General features: G+C 43.6%; 1 protein-coding gene across 3 annotated transcripts in view; it reads left to right on the top strand.

Moving 5' to 3' along the window:
* The first annotated feature begins 595 nt into the window (after positions 1 to 595).
* SMAD1 (SMAD family member 1) overlaps positions 596 to 18,174 on the top strand; it is a 72,828-nt gene continuing 55,249 nt past the window's right edge. Inside the window, exons 1-2 of one of the 3 annotated variants that reach the window (XM_057727662.1) lie at positions 737 to 961; positions 12,654 to 12,772. The gene's annotated coding sequence lies outside the window, so the exon portion shown is untranslated. Of the gene's footprint in view, positions 962 to 2,519; positions 2,597 to 12,653; positions 12,773 to 18,174 lie in introns of those variants that run through there. The other 2 variants (XM_057727661.1, XM_057727663.1) reach the window with 2 other exon arrangements.

Consider the following 18,174-nt stretch of genomic DNA (forward strand, 5'->3'; position numbering starts at 1 on the left):
GCAGATCAGGTAGCTGGGAGCTAGTTCGTTTTTATTTTGGGAGGTTGGCGTTCATCTAAAAGATTGTAGAAACTGGATCAAAAAAATTTAAAATTCTATTCTGGCATCTGTCATTATTTGGAGCCAGGAGGTAACCAACTGGAACTATTAGATCCCGAACTGGCATAAAACACACGTACTGATTCAGGGTTTGGTACAAGCACTTGCAATAGTTACTAGGTTATCCAGTTCTGGGTACGCGCAACTTCTGGGGCTTGCAAATCATTGAGGAGTAAGTGAGGGGCAAGGAAAACGACATAAAAAGGGGAGGCTCGAAAGGTGATTGTCAAAACGCACTCCACGTTTACAGTGAGGTTCGGTGGGCGCGGTGGACACGTGGACGAAACTTTCAAAAAATAAACACTCAACGCAGAACTTCACGGGCAGGTAAGGCGCCGAGTGGGCTCCCCAGGGACTGAAGGAGGCAGGGGCAGTGGTGTTTTCTCCTTGGAGTCAGCGGGGCGTAGGGCTGGAGGCGGGGGAGGCGGCGCGGGCCCAGCGCTCGCGCCGCCGGGGCCGGGAATTTGGAGAGGATCCCTGGTCGCGCGGCGGCGGCGGCGGCGGCGGCGGCGCGCGGGTGCGCGTGTGAGCGAGCGAGCGAGCGAGCAGGCAGGCGGGCGAGTGCGCCGAGTATTGGCAGCGGAGGAGTGGAGGCTGGGCGGCTCCGACTCCCTGACGCCAGCGCGACCAGATCAATCCAGGCTCCGGGAGCAAGCGAGCGAGCGAGCGGGCGGGCGAGCGGGCGAGCGGGCGGGCGGGAGGAGGAAGGAGAGGCCGAGCCGCTGAGCCCGGGCCGAGGCGCGGGCAGGGACCCTGCGAGCGCAGCGCGGCGCAGCGCCCGGCCGGCCGCCCCGGGGCCGCGGGGGACCCCCCTCGCCCGGCCGACTCGTGCGCCCGCGCGGACGGGCGCGCAGCCAACCCGGTAAAACGAAACAGACCCGAACCCCACGTTCCCCTCCGCCGCGTTCCCTGCCCTCCCCTCCCTTCGGCGCCCCGGCTTTCCAGCGCCGCCGCCGCCGCCTCGGGCTGGGGCGGGGGGAGCGCGGGCCGGCCGGGTGGTCGCGATCGCGCGCGGGGCGGGTGGCTCGGGCTGAGGCGGGGAGGGGGCTCTTCCGCGCGTGGGGCGGACCGGGGACCCCCCCCCACCCCCCAACGATGGCGCCTCCCGGCCGCTCGGAGGAGCAAAACCTGCCACCTCCTCCTCCCCTCGCGCCGGGCCAGCCGGGCAAGGGCTCGGGTCCGGGTCCGTCCCTCCCGCCCCCCGCCCAGTCTTTGTTGGGTCTGCGGTGGGGACGCCGTGGACCTCGGCCCGCGGCCGGCCCTCCGCGGCCACCCTCCCCCGCCGCCCGTTTCCCTTTCCCTTCCCGCAGCCGGGCCTGGGCCGTCGGCGCGGCCCGCGGGCCCATTGTGTCCCGCGCCGGCCCGGGCGACCCCTGGGGGGAGCCGGAGGGCGGCCGCCGGCGCTGCGCCGTCCGCGGAGCGGGGCTCGCGCGAGGGGGACACCCGCTGCCCTGGGGCCCTCCGCGTCCGGGGCGGGCTCCTTCCTCTCCCCCCTCCCCCCGCCCCCGCAGCCTCTCGGGGGTCGAGGTCAAGGAAAGTTCGCACCGAAATCCCCTCTAGTTTATTCAAAGGTTTTGGCGGCGGCGGCGCGTAATTTTTTTTTTTTTTTTCCCTCTTCCGCCTACACCCCCCGGAGTCTCCGAGCGCCGTCTCATTCCTTTCCCTTTCCCGGATTCGATTGCCTCACTGCATGTGTATTTGTGAGTTCGCTGTGCAACAACTGTTCGTTTACTCTGCGCCGGGTCTTTGTTAGCGCTTCTCAGGGTTGTGTCTGCAGGAAGGTGGGGGTGGTGGGTGTGAGAGAGACAGACGTGGGCTTGTTTTTCTAGTTGCTTAATATATGTGAAGGCTTCCAGGGAGAGCGTTTCCCTGATGTCCTGTGGGAAGGGAGGGGGAACACATGCCTGCCGGCTCTCGCAGCTACAGTAGCTGCGGCTTTTGTTTATTTTGCGGCGCGGACGATGTTTCGATGCACTTGCGAGATCCCCGGCCGGGCGCTTCCCTTCTGAAAATGCAGGCGCGTCTCCGAACCATCTCCCCGGGAAAGCATCGGTGTCGTGAGTGCTGTGACAGCAGGCCTCTTTCTTTCCTCTGGGGTTCTCTTGCCATTGTAGGTGAAGTTTCAGAGTAGGTGGCATGATACACAGGTTGTCTGGTCTCTGTATGTTCTTCCTGTTGCCGAAACTCTTAGCAAGCAGCTCCACCGCAGAATGCCTTTATTTCAGAACATTTCTCGCTCTCATTACCTGCCGTGGATAACACGCCGGCATTCAGGAACACAATGAGACAACTGTTGTCCGCTCCTGTTGATTTTTCATCTTGTGTCTGATCACCACTTGACGCTTTTTTGGAGGTAGAGGAGCTGTCTTGGAACCACGATTTAAAAAGAATCGAGGCAGAATCAGGGTTCGCTGCCCCCAGGATCTTCAGTTAGTACAAATATTTTGCATCAGTGTTATTCTGCTGGAGGTGCCAGGCCTACATATGCTGTAACTGAGTTGAGTGTTTGTCCTCCCCTCTCCCTCCCTCTTTCCCATTTGCAGTTATTTGATATTTCTGTGCAGGTGATGTACATTTGTGTAATATTGCAGTTCTCAGGAAACTGTAACCAGGGTCGTGGGAGATGATTTTCTAGAGGTGGGTGATGCCAGAGCCTCTGGAGGATCTGGGCAGGATCTGGTTTCTTCTGAGGGTAGGGATTTGTCCTTGATTTAGTTTTGACCCCTCCAACCATAGGTATGTAACCAAATACATTTTTCCTTTTTGCAGTATCCTTTGGTTTTATACCCTTTGATGACCTTTGCATTTTAGAGAAATGACAGTTTTTTAGGCAATTTAAAATGTTAACGTCTTACACCTCTTGGAATTTTTTTTTCTACCAAGTTTATGAAAGCATTAAGAGGAAGTAAGTCTCATTTTTGCAAATACATTTATTAGTTGAAAACTAAGCTGCAGTTTGTGATTTTGATTTCTAGTAATTCTGGGTTTAATAACTTGGTTAGATTGGGAAAAGAATAAACTTGAGTGTAATTAGATGAGTATATTTAAGCTTCAGTCGCCTACATAATCAAGGCCAAGTTGTGTGTGTATAAAAGATCTCATTTGTGTAGTCTTACAAGGCTAATGGAGGCATCACTGAGGCTTTATAAATAATGTAAGTTTGTGTATAATGTAGAGTCTCCAGAGACGGCAGAGAAAGCATCATTACCAGCCTTTTCAACCTGCTTGAGATCTTAAATTGATTTACAGCACTGAACTGGTGCAAAATGATACATCAGGATGACATGGGGTCAGCCTGTAAAAGTCTATGATGTCAGCCTATTAGTTCAGTCATCATAATTAAACCATATTACAGGGGCAGCTAAGCAGGAGTCTGGCGTTATCCTTCAGATATGGGTGGTACATGGGTTTTGTGTGTAGTGGAAAGGCTGAACTGGCGAGGAACGTTAGTGTTTCTGAAAAAGGGGAAAGGCTTACAGAACTCCGAATTTCTGAAAAAATTTGAAAATAAATTAAGGGATGTTCAGTCTGCATTGTCTAAGTAGCTTTCCATTTAGTAGTGGAGAAACATGCTTTGCGCGTGCCGATAAGGACTTTTGCAGCTCTGATCCATGCACTGAATCATGCTTCACGTGAGCTTGAATTTCACTTGGCCTTAGAGAACCTTCTAAAATATCAGAGGACCACGTACTTTGCATCTCTGATCTTTTTATTAACACTGAGTTACACTGTATTGATGCATTTGCTGATATGCTATTTCTTTAACTAATCATAGTTACCAGGTCTCCACTGAAAGCAGAGCTATTTGAATTGAACATATGAACAGTTCAGGAAAAGAAGATCCTTATTTTTTGCTTACATTTCTGGCAATCCTTATTCAACTTATAGGTCATCTAGGGTTGTGCCGTCCATTTAGGTAGCCATAACCAAGTGTGAATATTTCAATTGAAATTAATTAAAATTAAAGAAAAATAAAATTCATCTTCTCGATAGCTAACTAGCCACATTGCAGGTGCTCAGTACTTAATGTGGCTAGTGGCTACCGCACTGGAGAGTGTATACACAGAGCATTCCATCATCCCGGAAGGTTCTGTTGGGCAGTGCTGCTCTAGAACGTGTGCCTCTCCTCATCCTTGCTTTCTACTCATCTTTCAGCTGCGCCTCTGCTTTGTTACCTCTACAGATGAGTTTGTGGTGTCACAGAGAGAAAGAGATACATCAATTAATTTTGCTACCTCCTAGTTGCTCTTGTTAAAATGAAGAAGTCTGGAAGTGACAGTTGAAGCTACTGCCTAAAATGAGGTTGACTTTTCTGTGGACCATATTTATCATTGGTGTCATGGATTCTCATTTGATTTAGAGCTTTGGGTGGAGAAATAATTGTAGTTGATTTTTTTTTTCCTGAGTTTTTACGGTGTCCTTGTCTTTAACACTCGTATCTCATTTAAGCCTCAAAAGTTCCCTAAGTACTGTTGTCACATTTCACAGGTAAGGAAACTGAGTCAGCGTGATTCATTGTCTTGCCTCAGGCTACATAACTAGTGATTATATTCTTAACCGTGATGTGAACGAGGCAGTCTCACTCTAGAGCCTCACTTTTAAATATATGTGTCTAGAATACCTAAATAATCACTGTTCTGCTGGGCTTTATTATTCTGCTATAGGCATGACTTTTATTTTTTAGGCTTTCAGGCAAATTTGCCCTCTGTTGTGCTTTTCTGGGCCATCTTCTGTTTTCCTTTAAGTGCTTAAAAAGGAAACATAATGTTAATACGTATCTAAGGAGAACATAATTGGAAGAATAAATCTGACATAAGAGTAATGCATTTCAAAGCCAAATTACTTTTATCTCTGCTTTTCTGGATAATTCCAATCACTTTCTCCTTTTTTCTTGTATAATCACAAGCTGATGATACTAAAAAAAGAAGTTCTAGTACTAAAAAAAGTTTTAGTAGTTTATCTCATTAAAATTAGTCTTCCTTTAGCTGGTAAACACTGCACCTTGAGATGCAAATAGTTCATTGCAAATTCCTTGGAAAAAGTTTTTTTGACATTTAATGTCTACTTTTGTATGGTCTTACAGTTCAGTCATTGTTAATTTTTTTTTGGGGGGGGGGGCGCTCAGGGCTGTTTAAGAATCTGATGAAACCCTGCATCCTCTCTTACTCCCATCTCCAATCCAGAAATGCTTATATGCCCTGGTAGCTTGTATGTACACAAAAGTACCCAAATTGCATGATATTTCAGGTGAAGGACATCCATGGGGCCGCCTTGCCAAGTGTGTTCATAAACATTAAGATCTGTAATTTCCTTTACAAAGAATAGAGATATTGAGTGTTAAAAGCTGCTCTGATGATTTTCTGATCCAGTTGGTTCCTATCAAGTTGAGCAATCCGAGGCCCAGGGAGGATAGCGGACTTGCCTGAAGTCACCTATCCAGTGATTGGCAGAGGGAAAGCTTGCACCTGGATCAGTCTCACTGTCAAGTTCCCATTTGTGTGTTTTTTCCTACCTCACTCACTGTGCTCCTGGGCTTTTAGTCTGAGCATATCCAGTGTTAATTGGGGAGGGGAGGAAAGAAGACTTTTGTGGCATGATATTGACTTTTTGTACCCACCATTTTGTGAGCTGAGTAGGAATCAAGTCTGACAACCTCAGGGAGATGTTTTCTACAGATTAAAATTGATTTTTTTTTTTTCATTTTAGAGATGGAAAAGAAGAGCCTTATGCCTGATTTAATCAATGGAACCGTACTAGAAAATGGGAGATCTAAGATTCTACAAAATTCAGTTTAAATCAGGCAGTTCTGCTATACAGACCTCCTCTTTTGGCTCTCAAAAACAAATCACATTCCTAACCAAAAGCTAATTGGGGTATTTAGGGAAGGAGCTCGGGGGTACTAGGGAGAGAATTGGAAAGGTCTAAGGAGAAAAAGGTTAATTTAAATATAAAAAGGTAGAGAAATTTGAGATTAAGCTATAAAATGACATTGAAGGCTGATGAAGTGTTCTCTGTAATTGTACTTCTGTATGTATTTTTTCTTTTCTTTTTTTTAAACGTACTATTACCAGTTTCTTATAAAAGGATATAAGTCAGGAACAACCAGATGGAAGAGATGCACAGGGCAAGGTACGGGGGAAGGTTCTGTGAGCTGCATGCCCACTCCAGGCGCTCCACCCTCACTGCACATTGATGTGTTCACCAGCCTAGCGGCTCTGGTCTTACTTTTTGGTACCAGGATTAGCAGAAAGCACTTTGATTAGATTAGCAGGAAGTGCTTTGAATAGAGGCATCTGCATTTTGCCTAGAACTGAAATCTCTTGACTCTTTATATCTCTTTTCTGCTATTACCTCGTAGTGCAACTATTCAGGCTAATATGGTGACCTGTCATCAGCTGATTTGCTGCAAAAATACCTGAAGTATTTTTAATACTTCTTCTGGAGTTACTTCCTTTAAAGAAAGAAGAAAAAAAAAGCTAAGCTAAGTTGCATGAATGAACTTACTTAATATCGAAGTCAGAATCGTCACTTTGGTGTTCATTATGAAGGTAGTGTCAGTTTTAGAGTTGGAGGACTAGTCCTAGGCAAAAAAGTGACATTTACAGCTATTGCTGGCTGACTTGCAGAAATGAGCAGGCTCTGTAGAACATTCATTTGCATAAGGAAAGCTGTCTTTCAGATGGGAAAAGCCAATCTTTCATAAACGATTCAACTCCAGTAACTGCATCGGTTTTTAGGCCAGTACTGGGAACTGCAGTATTTGAGCGGTATAATTTAACATCTCTCTGATTTTTTGATAAGCTAAACATCAGAACTTTAGGGACGATTCCCCCTTGAAGATAAAGCATCAAACTCTCTTAAGGTTTGAGGGAATCCATACCTGGCAGTTCTCCCAAATCTCTGCTCAGTTTCCAGTGTTCACATAGGAGCCTTATGTGGAACCCAGGTCTGTGGTGCAGTGGATTGATTTCTTAACTAATTTTCTTAAGACAGACAAGCCTGAATTTCAAGGAACACACACAACATTAACAACAGTTACTTATGCATCGATATGCTTTTGAGCTCACAATAAAAATAAATATTCACTATGTCATGTTTGTGAAAAGGCGGATAGAGGGATGTAGCTTTTGATTCAAAAATACATTTATAGGCATCATTTTTTAATGCTTTATTTGTAGTTTCCCCTTAATTTTAGGGCAGCTGTACTATATTTTTTCCTACAATCTCAGCTAGTTAGGGTATAGTTATTCAAACTATTCATTCATTTTCCTCTCCGTGTCTGTCCTTTGTGGTTTCTTTGCGGTGTGCTTATGCAAAGTGGAAGTATTTCAGACTTTTAAAGTTTTTTTTCTGTCAGTTTAGAATACCACAAGAAGAAAAGGGAACTAATTATCTTTCAAGTATTATAATTAGGCATTAAATTAAGTCATTATTTAGTTAGCTAAATGCAAGATCTTCAGATTGAAAGAAAACATGTCTTTTTAATGGAGAAAAGGGGTATTAAGTACTCCTTATTTGATGATTCTGATGCAGTGTGGTAATGAGCATATGCTTCAGGTAGCGATTCTGTTAGTTGAGTCGCTCAGTAATTAGTGAGGAGACACACAAAAAATGAAAAATTAAATGCAACATCGTAAGAGTTGCAAAGTAATATAGGGGTGAGTTGTACAGACAGCTCGTATGAGGCCCCCTGTGGTGTGGAAGGATGTGTTGGTTTGCACAGGGAGAAGGAAGGAACATTTGGGCAGAGGAGCAGCGTGGAGGACTCAAGGTAACGTGAGTGGTAGGAGCAGCGCTGTTCAGTAAACTTTCTGCAGTGATGGCGGTGTGCTGTATCTACGCTGGCCAGTACTGTAGCCACTAGCCATCAGTGGCTGTTGCGCATTTAAAATGTGGCTAGTGCAACTGAGGACTGCATTTTTAATAATGATTAATTTATGTTTAAAGAGCCAGCCGTTTAACAGCGAGTTGTTATATTGGACAGCACAGATCTGGAGGCCAGTACGCAGCTCTGCCTGACCACAGAGGGTATTCCTGATGGGGTCCTGTATGATGAGATTGGGAGAGGTGTTTGGAAAGGCTGAGTTGGATGAGGATTTGAGGACCTCTGTGCCAGAATGAGGAAGCATTGAGAAGTCACGAAGGTGTTTGAACTTGTAGTTAGGGTTGGAGAGGATAGAGCCTGTATGCCAGGAGATTGATAAGGAAGTGATTTATCTCCCTGATGGGGTGGGTTTTGTGTGTGAAAAAACACTGCGTTATTTGGCTACAGAGTAATGGGAAAGAGGGGTGTCAGATTATTTTTAAGTTTCCGACCTGAGTGGCTGCAAAATTAATAAAGCCTTTACTTAAGAATGGAGAAGAACTGGTTGTGGAAGTCATAAAGACTGTGTGAATGATAAATTAGAATTGACAGGTTGAATTTAAGGTGGGGTATCTTAAGTATTCTACAGGCAAGTTGGAGACACGTAACTAAGCTGAAGCCTAGGCAAGGGCTCGGAGCTTTACGTGGACTCCCAGTAGCCATCTGCTGGGAGTGGTGGTGGAAGGTCCAGGAATGGGTGGGTATTTGGAGAGGATCATGAACAGAGAAACAGAGCTGGTGGGTTGAATCTTCCATTGATGCCCACGATCAGGAGCTAGAAGAAAGGAGAGGCATGTTTGAAGTAGACAAAAGAAGGAACTGGAAGAAAGGTGTGGGGTCAGAGGAGGAGGGAAGCGAGGAAGCCAGGGGAAGAGAGATTCCAGAGGAAGGTTCAAAGGGGAACATGCTATATGGTTCAGGGTGAAGGAGAGAATTGCCGGATAATCAAGTGAATGCAGCTGAGGTGAAGAGACTGCGTATATTAAGAAATGAGAAATAGAGTCTTTCTTATATGCCCTCGAGTGACCTATGTTTCAGAATTGATGAGACTTCTTCATATTTGAAGGTTGAGGGAAAGAAGTTAATAGAGAGCAATCGAAGATGATGGAGTTAGTGATCCGGAGCACGGGTGACAAAATATTAGTCATGGTAAGGAGGGAGATTGCCTGAGAAGGAAACAGAATGGGGTCCAAGTGAGAGAAGAATGGAAGTGGCAGAGCTCGTGTCAGCTTGTGCTGGCTTCCGCAGTAGCGTAGGAGGCAAGTCAGTCCCTTCACTGGGATAGTGAGCTGGGAGAATCAGAAAATGGTACTGGAAGTTTAAGATTAATGGAGAAGTTTTGGAAGAACCATTGTAGGTGGTGCGCCAGGAAATCTATGGAGGATTCAAAGGTTGAACCGCTGGAGGAAGCCTGGGGTGAGGTTTGATGTGGTTGTAGAGTAGACTAGTAATTGTTGTGTTTTCATGTAACTTGGTGGCCTGAAAGTAAGATTGGAGAGGAATGTTGGAGAGATGATTCTGGCCTAGGGATACCAGATAGGTTAAGAAATGAGGTTCTAGAGTCAGGTTGCCTGGGTTTAAGTCCCAGCCCCCAACACTGACTTGCTTTTTATAACTTTGGGCAAGCTGCCATTAACTTTTTTTTTAACTTTTTTTTAATTGAAATATAGTTGATTTACAGTGTTGTTGCCATAAACTTTTGAACCTCACTTTTCCTCATCTGAAAAATAGAGATAATAGTATCAGCTTCAGGATTGATAGTAAGATGAAATTAGCCTTCCGTATTTCATCTTAAGTTGCTGCCACTCATAAGATGTTATTTCATGTACTGCTGAGGAAAAAACCATTGTTTAGGTACGACATACCATTGACTGTAAATTTCCTGGTTTGGAGCCGGTGCATCTTGCAGTCAGTGAAGCACAGAATACACACAGGACTTAGTCTAGGACCTGGCACATGGTAAGCATTCGGAAAATGTTAGCTATTTATAAGAGTCAGTGTGATTTTAGAGTCTAGAATGTTAATGAGAGCAGTATCGAATCCAATCTAGATAAGGGGTCACAGGTTATGAGCAGTCTAGTGGATTAAATGAATTGAGAAGGGTTAAGTAATGGGAATCCTGATAATGAAATTGTGAAATATCAAGTTTGGGAATTTGTCGATGGAGTGTTTCCCTGACAATTCTGGCTAAAGGGTTTTAAGAAAAGTATGGTAATTGAACTAAGAGAAGAATGCCCTTTAATGATTTTAAAAAGCTATTTAAAGTTGCCCAGAGCTTTTAAAAGTAAGTATTCTGAATTTATCTATGGATTTTTCTTACTGTATTCATTAGTGTTAAAAAAAATGTTTTTTTTTTTTTTCATTAGCGAGTCCACGCTCAGTGCAGAAAGATTCTGGCATGGATTCTTGTCGTAGTGTCAGAAGGAAAGGGGGAGATGATTCTTGGTTGTCAGTGATTGAGTGAATTGTCATTTCCAAGAGATGGGGGAGGGGGCGGGGGGTATAACTGATGGCTACCTGTAGAGCTCTTTTAAACATGGCTCCAGAGGCAGAAACCATAAAGGAAAAATGTATAGATTTGACAATATTTATGTGACCACACACACACTCATGAATGAGCACACACAAGAACACAACCTTTCAAATTTGCAGCCAGTTACTGTTCTTTGTAGGAAACTTTTTTGGATCAGTAGGAAATACCACCCTTACAGAAAAATTGGTACATGGACCTAGAGAGTATCATACTAAGTGAAGTCAGACAGAGAAAGACAAATATATGATATCACATGTGGACTCTAAAAACATGATACAGTGAACTTATTTACAAAACAGAGAGTCACAGACATAGAAAACAAATTTGTGGTTACCAAGGGGGAAGTGGGGAAGGGATAAATTAGGAATTTGGAATTAACAGATACACACTACTCGATATAAAATAGATAAATTACAGGGAGCTACTGTATAGCATAGGGAGCTATATTTAATATCTTGGAACAATCTATAATGGAAAAGAATCTGAAAAGAATGTGTGTGTGTATATATAAATATATGTATGTATAACTGAATCACTTTTCTGTACACCTGAAACATTGTAAAGCAAGTATGCATCAATTTAAAAAAAAATTCTGGACTCAAAAAAATGGTAAAGGACACAAACAAGCAGTTCACAAAAAATGAAATGTAAACTGCTAGTAGACATGAAATGTTCTGCCGTGTCCTGGATGAGACTCTTCACTGGCGTAGGGATGTTGCCTTCTCTTTTGCTTTATTATATCATTCTTTGTGGACCAGGAAGGATCAGTTTGGGGAAACTGGGCTTTTCTCACTGAAGGAAAGGATGCCAAACTTTCCCTGCCTCCTAAGAGAAGCTGGAGTCACAAGGAGGTACACGATGAATATGAGCTGGAGTTCTAAGAGACAGGCCATCTCCATCCCATTTCCTTGATGTTGCCCCATTTCCCTCATGACATTGGGCTAGGAGTCTCATTAGAATGTGAGGCGTTCCCAGCACTTTAGGGGTTGTCCGTTCTGTGCAGTTTCTCAGTCAGCTGGCATGGTTGATGAACCTTAAGGACACCAGTGCTTCATAGAGCACATCGACATGGGCCTCTTTCTCTCCCATCTGAGCTGCAGTATTAGGTTTGATTTGTACTGGCATTTCCTTATTCATATGAGACACAGTGATGGTCTTAGAACATGGTTTTGCTTATTGAACTAGACTGATTCGTAAGGTATTAAAATAAAAAGTTCTCCCACGTAGTAAAACCTCTTATAAAGTTAAGAAAATCTAAAGTTAGGCATTAGCATTTAATTTCCCAGATTGTCTCTTGAGGGTAATAGTTAAGGTCGTGGGTGTAAGAAAGGCATTTCATGTGCTGCCTATAAGGTGGTTATTGCTGGGGTCCTTATGTAACCGAAGTACACTCAATCTTACCTTGGCATTGAGTTTTCACTTGTTCACTAGACAGAAGAGAATTTGTCAGCATCTTCTGCCCTGCCAACTCCTCTCTTTTAAATGATCTGCAAATATTTCAAGGTTGGTGGGGGAGGGGAGGATTTTGAATCTCACCCTCAGGCCTACCACTTGGCCTGTTACCCCCTCCCCTTCACTTTTAAGTCCTTTCCGAGGATGGTGACTGGGAATAGGGGGCCTGAACTGGTAAGCAGTGGTCAGACCCATCCCTCAAACTCTTTAAGCAGAGTTGGGGAGGGAGGATGAATGCCGGCCACAGGAGTCTTCATTTTATCAAAATGGGTCTTTAATATTATGGGTAGCTTTGCATGAAAGGGAGTAGTAATGCTGCAGTGAGAGTTGCTTTAGGAATTACACCTTTAGCCCCATGGCAGCTCAGGATGGCTGCCTGAACGTAGCTTGCCATCCCATCTGTTACAGCTTCCTGTTTTGCTTTGTGTCCGTTGCTGGCTTTGCAGTCTAGCATAATTAATAACAACTTCATTATTTTCCCAGTGTTCGTGTTTGTGTGCTCAGGACTTCTATTCAGTTTGTTCAGGTTCGAGAGAACGTTTGATTGGTTTCAAATTGTGTTCTGTTAAACTGTGAACAAAATTAACGTGTTATCCTTGAAATGATTGGCATTCAAGCTGTATTTATAGCATTTATTTGCATGGAAACACTGAAGAGTTCTGTCTTATCAAATTGTGCGGGCTGAGATGTTGATCTGTATTCCAGGAAAGCCTCCTTTAAAAAAAAGGTGCATCCTCACTGAGCTGTTCTGCTTTTTGTTGCGCCAAAGGGAGGAAGAGAGAAATGCCTAAGTGAGTTTTTGCTGTGCAGAAGCAATCTTACTGGTAAGAGGAGACTGGAATTATATGAAAAGTTAAATAACAAGCTGTCATTATTCATGTTATAGCATCTTAGTTTGAGGGTGTTTCTCCAGTAATTGGGATAGCCTTTCAGAATCAAGGGGTTGGGAAAGGAATCTCATGCAGTTGGTAGCGCTCTTACATCCTGCGCACTTCTAGCTTACTGGAGTCTTTCGGCAAGTTTTGGAGCGTCTATATTTATACTTGTGTTCATAGTGTTTCTCTTATAGAGCTTGATAAAGTTGGGATAAGGGGTCATAAATGTAGGATTTGCACTGAGATCTTGTAACTGAGGAAAAACCTGAACCTGCTTGTCTCGCGTAGCTTCTGTTTTAATAGCTTTTGTTACATTTATCTTACTCACTGAGTTCCGTGACAGTGTGTGGACAGTGTCTTTATGATCTTTGTGTTAGCACAGTGGTTCTCACTTTGCACATCAGAATCCCGTGAACGACAAAGACAACCACCTCAAAAATGCCAGGGCCCGCCCCTGGGGACTCTGATTCCAAGGTTATGGTGGGGAGCTTTTAAACAAGTACCACAGGTGGGTCTCATGTACAGCAGCATTAAGAATTGTTGGCACACAGTCGTGATGAGTGAATTTTTCATTTTGATGTGTTCAAAAACACGTCAGGAAATAGAACCTATGGTATGTTCCGTTGTGGGTGTGAACTGTGTCTTTGATACCCACGGCACTTGGTGCCAGGCGATACCTGTTGTAGGTGCTCCAGGTGCCCCAGGTAGTTCCGAGAGTTAACTGTTTTGCTCCCCCTTTTCTAATTTGAGGAGAAAAGAAATCGAAAGAATGTGTGTGTTTGCGAGCACTCCCTCTTCCCTTCTTGAAGGAATCAGCAATTCCTGTGTCCTCGAGTCTAGAAGTGGAGGTGACACATAAAGCTGTTGCGACCTGAGGCGCCAAGAGCACCCAGAGAGAAGCAGAGCAGAGTGTGGAGGTCATCTGGCAGAGTCCGGAGGAATGCTTGGGTGTCACAGCTGCAGGGAGGGCAGGGCTCTTTCCACCAGCATCTCATGGGTAGAGGCCAGGGATGCTGCCAAATGTCCTGTAATGCCGAGGCTGAGAAACCCTGGAATAGGGAATGAAGAGGGGGACCAGGAGGCAGACAGGATGCTGAAGTGGTAGTGTCACCACCGCTGTTTCTGCCACACCCGTACACAGTTTGCTGTGTCATCCCCTCACCCAGATCCTCGAGAGGGGAGAGCACTGTTTTCTCTCCTTAACTATAGATAGCATTGTGACTGCCAGCTGTGTGTGAGCCATTAAAATGAATATTTTAATATTTTACCTATAATAAAGTATGATACTTGAAAGGGTCCTTTAGTTATTTTCCATCTCTGTATTTGCTTGAATGGAAGAGTATTACCTTACGAAAAAAAATGAGCCAGTAATTTTTGTTCTGTTTTGTGTATGTTTTCAGTAATGGACCCTAAGAATGATCAGTAAAACTGGAAGAAAGTATTAAAAAAAAAAAATCTAATCAATCTGTCTCTGAGAAAACAAGAATGAAAGGAAATTTTGCTATCTTAACAAAGGCTATCTACTAAAAACTTATTTTTAAAATGCTATTTCTTACAGCATCATTTATAAAGGAGGAATTTGAGGTAGCCCCAGGGTCTCCCTTTTACGAATGGATAAGAAAATACAGTCCATCCATCTGTTTAAAAAAAAAAAAAAACCTTGAAAAAGTTCTGGAGATGATGATTGTGATGGTTACACAATGATGAGAACATACTTAATGCCGTTGAAGTGTACACTTAAAATGGAAAATTTATGTTTTGTATATTGTAACACAAAAAAGTGCAGTGTGAAAGTGGGGGAAAAAAACCAAAACAGAAAATCCAAAAACCCACTACACAGTAACTGTAAAAATAAACTAGATTTAAAAAAGGGGAATAATCAGTGAAAATGTAAAGAAAATGAATTTCTTAAAAGGAGTTTAATTTTAGTGTTCCATAGACTCATTGTAAGAAAAGTGTTGAGTTGAACACGTCGTGGGCTGTTGGTGTGAAGCAGTGGTGCCAATTTCCTTGTGTCTTTGTTGAGTTATAGCTCATAACTACTTATCCCTACTCTAGGCTCTTTAGATTAAAATGAATTTAATTTTGTCATTACTACGCGATAAGACTCTTGGTTTTTCCATGCTCTAGGAAAGTGGCAAGATACCAAGAAGGAAAGCAACAACAAAAACATAAATAAGTTGGGAAGGGAAGGAACTGGAGGGATTCAAGTAAAAGTATAAGCACATCCTTGCTTGTCAGTCCATCTACTTTCTGCATGAGACAAAGGAGGAGGTTATTTAGGAGAAGCAGGGTGCTAGAGGGGTCGCCTTGGTAAGCCCTTAACCTTTCTGCACCTCGGTTTCATCATCTCTAAAACAGTCTTTACGTCATAGGGTTCCTGAAGGATTAAGAGACTTAATAGGTATAAAGTGCTCGGGACAGTGCTTGGCGCTTCGTTCTGCTGGGTGGTGGTGGTGATGATGAGAAAGATTTTTTATTCTCTCTGAATACTTGAGATGTGTTGGAAACTGACGGAGACCATGGATACACTCTTGTGTGATGTCTCTCATGGAACCATTCACATGACAACTCTCTCTCCCTTTGAAGTGGGTGGTGATGGGGATGAGAGTTTACAGAGTCCTCAAACTGGGATATTGCAGATGTTCTGTAAAGACTGTTGCCAATAGTATGAATTTCGAGAGGAGGATAGAGTGATTTATGTGATGAAATATGTTTTTAACTTTTTATAATATAATGAAACCATTAGAATTAACTCTCTGTCATCCACATATAGATTTTCCACAGCAACATTTGATTCTTGAACAGGCATTTCTTTAGAATTTACTAAATTGTCAGAGTATATAGTAGTTTTATGGTTCTTGTAAGCAAAATGTGGTAAGGAATTAAAAGCTTTCTTTGATAAAAGCATAAAACGTATTTGAAAAGCAATGGTTAATATTTATTAAGGCTGCTTTGGATTATCCGTTCCATGGCTCATCCCCACTGATGCACGTGGCTGAGAGTCCGCTGAACTCATTTGAATTTCCACGTCAGCGTAGCAACACAAAGCCCAGGATGCACAGGAGATGTAGTTGCGGCAAAGGAGTGGCACAGGTTTTTGGCCACCCGCCCTTAAATAAGCAGCTTGAACACGGCCTGTGACTCTGTCACAGTCAACCTGGTAATGTGGTGATGCTGGGAACTGTTATCATACCCATTTTCTTCCCGCTGCACCTTTATGTTGGGGGTAAGCACTTAAAGTATTGTTCAATTAAGTAGTGAATTAGTGGAGACTAAAGTCTCAGTAGTTGAACATACAGGGGAAGAGAACTTGTGTTCTGAAGGCTTCTAAGAGCACTCTGTTTTTCTGTCCCGACTGGTCGGTAACTCACTGAGGGGAGGTAAATGGATAGAACTGGACTGAACAAGCCATCTGAGGCAGAAGAGGTTTAGATGGACGATGCGTGTCTCGCCTAATTCTGTAGCTGACGCTTGCTTGTATCCACAGCATTATTTCCCTAACCCAGTGAAAGACGGAGCATCTGCTCCTTTTCGCTCTTAGCTGGAGGGAGCTCTTACTGTTCTGGAACAGGGCTGCTGCTCTTTGTTCAGTTTCTCCTCTGAGGTGGCCAAGTGAATGCTTGTAAATCCAACTGAGTTTTTGGCAGATTGAAAACAGGGTGTCATTGATCGTGGAGGAGAGTGAAATCTGGCTGATCTCAATGTTTGTTTCAGTGGTTATGTAAACTTTGATTTTGAGAAGTTATTTTATTCTTCCAAGGGACAGATTTACATACTGGAAAAAGGACAGGACCAAATTGCTCTTTGAGGTATTTGAGTAATAGAAAACATTTCTTTGGTAAGAAATTTATGCATTGAAAAATTTGGAGAATATTTGAATTGTTAACAGAAAGGACTAGGGGACTAGAACAGGAAGGAAACTTACTTTTTTGTTATAATATGCCATTTTGTAAAATTAAAATTTTTGATCATGTGGCTGAATTGCTTAATAAAAAAGTGCATTCCCACCCATATCCTGTTCACCCAGAATTAGGTCATATATCCCAATTCCATATATAGGAATACATTTCTCTGAAAATCCTAGTTCAGTGATAATTCCATTCTGTGCAGAAACTTTCAATTATTTTTTTCTTTATAAAAGATAAATCTTGTCACCTGTTTGTCATAATACTGTCTTCTGGAGCTGTGTAGAATAAATCTCTTACCTACTTTAAGTTTTTGTTTGTTTTTATTATTAGGGTTTTATAATCGAAAACTGTAATTGGTTGTACGTACAAATGGTCTGCTCTTCTGCACTCCCCTCCTGTCAGCTCACTCCTAAAGGTAACCACTTGTTCAGGCTTGTTTATTTCCTTCCAGGCTTTTAAAGGTGCACATATATTATACATGGGCAGGTTTTGTTTGTTTGTGTTTTTAAAATGGGATTGTATTATGTGTATTGTTCTGCAGCTTTTTTTTAACTGAACAGTTACAATACGGTTTTCTTTCCATGTTTGACATGAAAGGCTGTCCTTCTCCCTCCTCCCCCCTTCTTTTTAACAGTTACATCATGGTCGGATGTACTATAATTTATTTAATCATCCCATTATTGTTAGACATCTGGGTTATGTGGAACATGAGTGATCTTGAACATCGATCACGCGCATCTGAGGATGCTGCTTCCCTTGTCGCTGTTTCGGTGGCTCTTTTCTCTTACAGCCCTCATACCACGGAACCTGCTGGAGGTGGGGGTCTCCTCCCTGCCTCCTCCAGGCCATTCTTCCACCGTCCCCCATAAAAACACCCAGCTGTGACTATCGTGTCAGGCTATACCACAGTTCCCCTCCTTGTTTCCCACTGCCTCACTCCCCATCCTCCACGCTAATTCCTGCAGGATTTTAGTGTCTTTATTCCCTTCTTACCGCTCCTGGGATCATTGTTGGTCTACTTCTCCAGTGGCCTTTGGCCCCACCTCAGGTACTCAGTCTCATAGGCCCATAATATGGGATTTTGCACTTCTCAAAATCAAACAGATTTCACCAACTTTATGGTTAATTATTTTCTTTATTTACTTAAGCAGTAAAGTGTATTTGTTCATAGCCGCACCTTCAGAATACACAGTAGCTAGGATCTGACCATTTCTGCTGGACTGATCCAGACCTTTATCATCTTGAACTGTAACAATTGCCACAGCTTCCTAAATAGTCTCTTTACTCCTTCCTACTGCTGTCACTCCTTCTGCTGGTATCAGTCCTCCTCCCCCCACCCCCCCATCCTTTCAGCCTGTTCTCAGCCCAGCCATACCGTAGTCGTCTTGTTGAGCTGGAAGTCGGATCACACTGGCATCTCTGCTCCCAGCTCGCGGCTTT

This window comes from Hippopotamus amphibius, chromosome 3, assembly GCF_030028045.1.
Source record: "Hippopotamus amphibius kiboko isolate mHipAmp2 chromosome 3, mHipAmp2.hap2, whole genome shotgun sequence".
In the NCBI taxonomy this organism is placed as follows: domain Eukaryota; kingdom Metazoa; phylum Chordata; class Mammalia; order Artiodactyla; family Hippopotamidae; genus Hippopotamus; species Hippopotamus amphibius.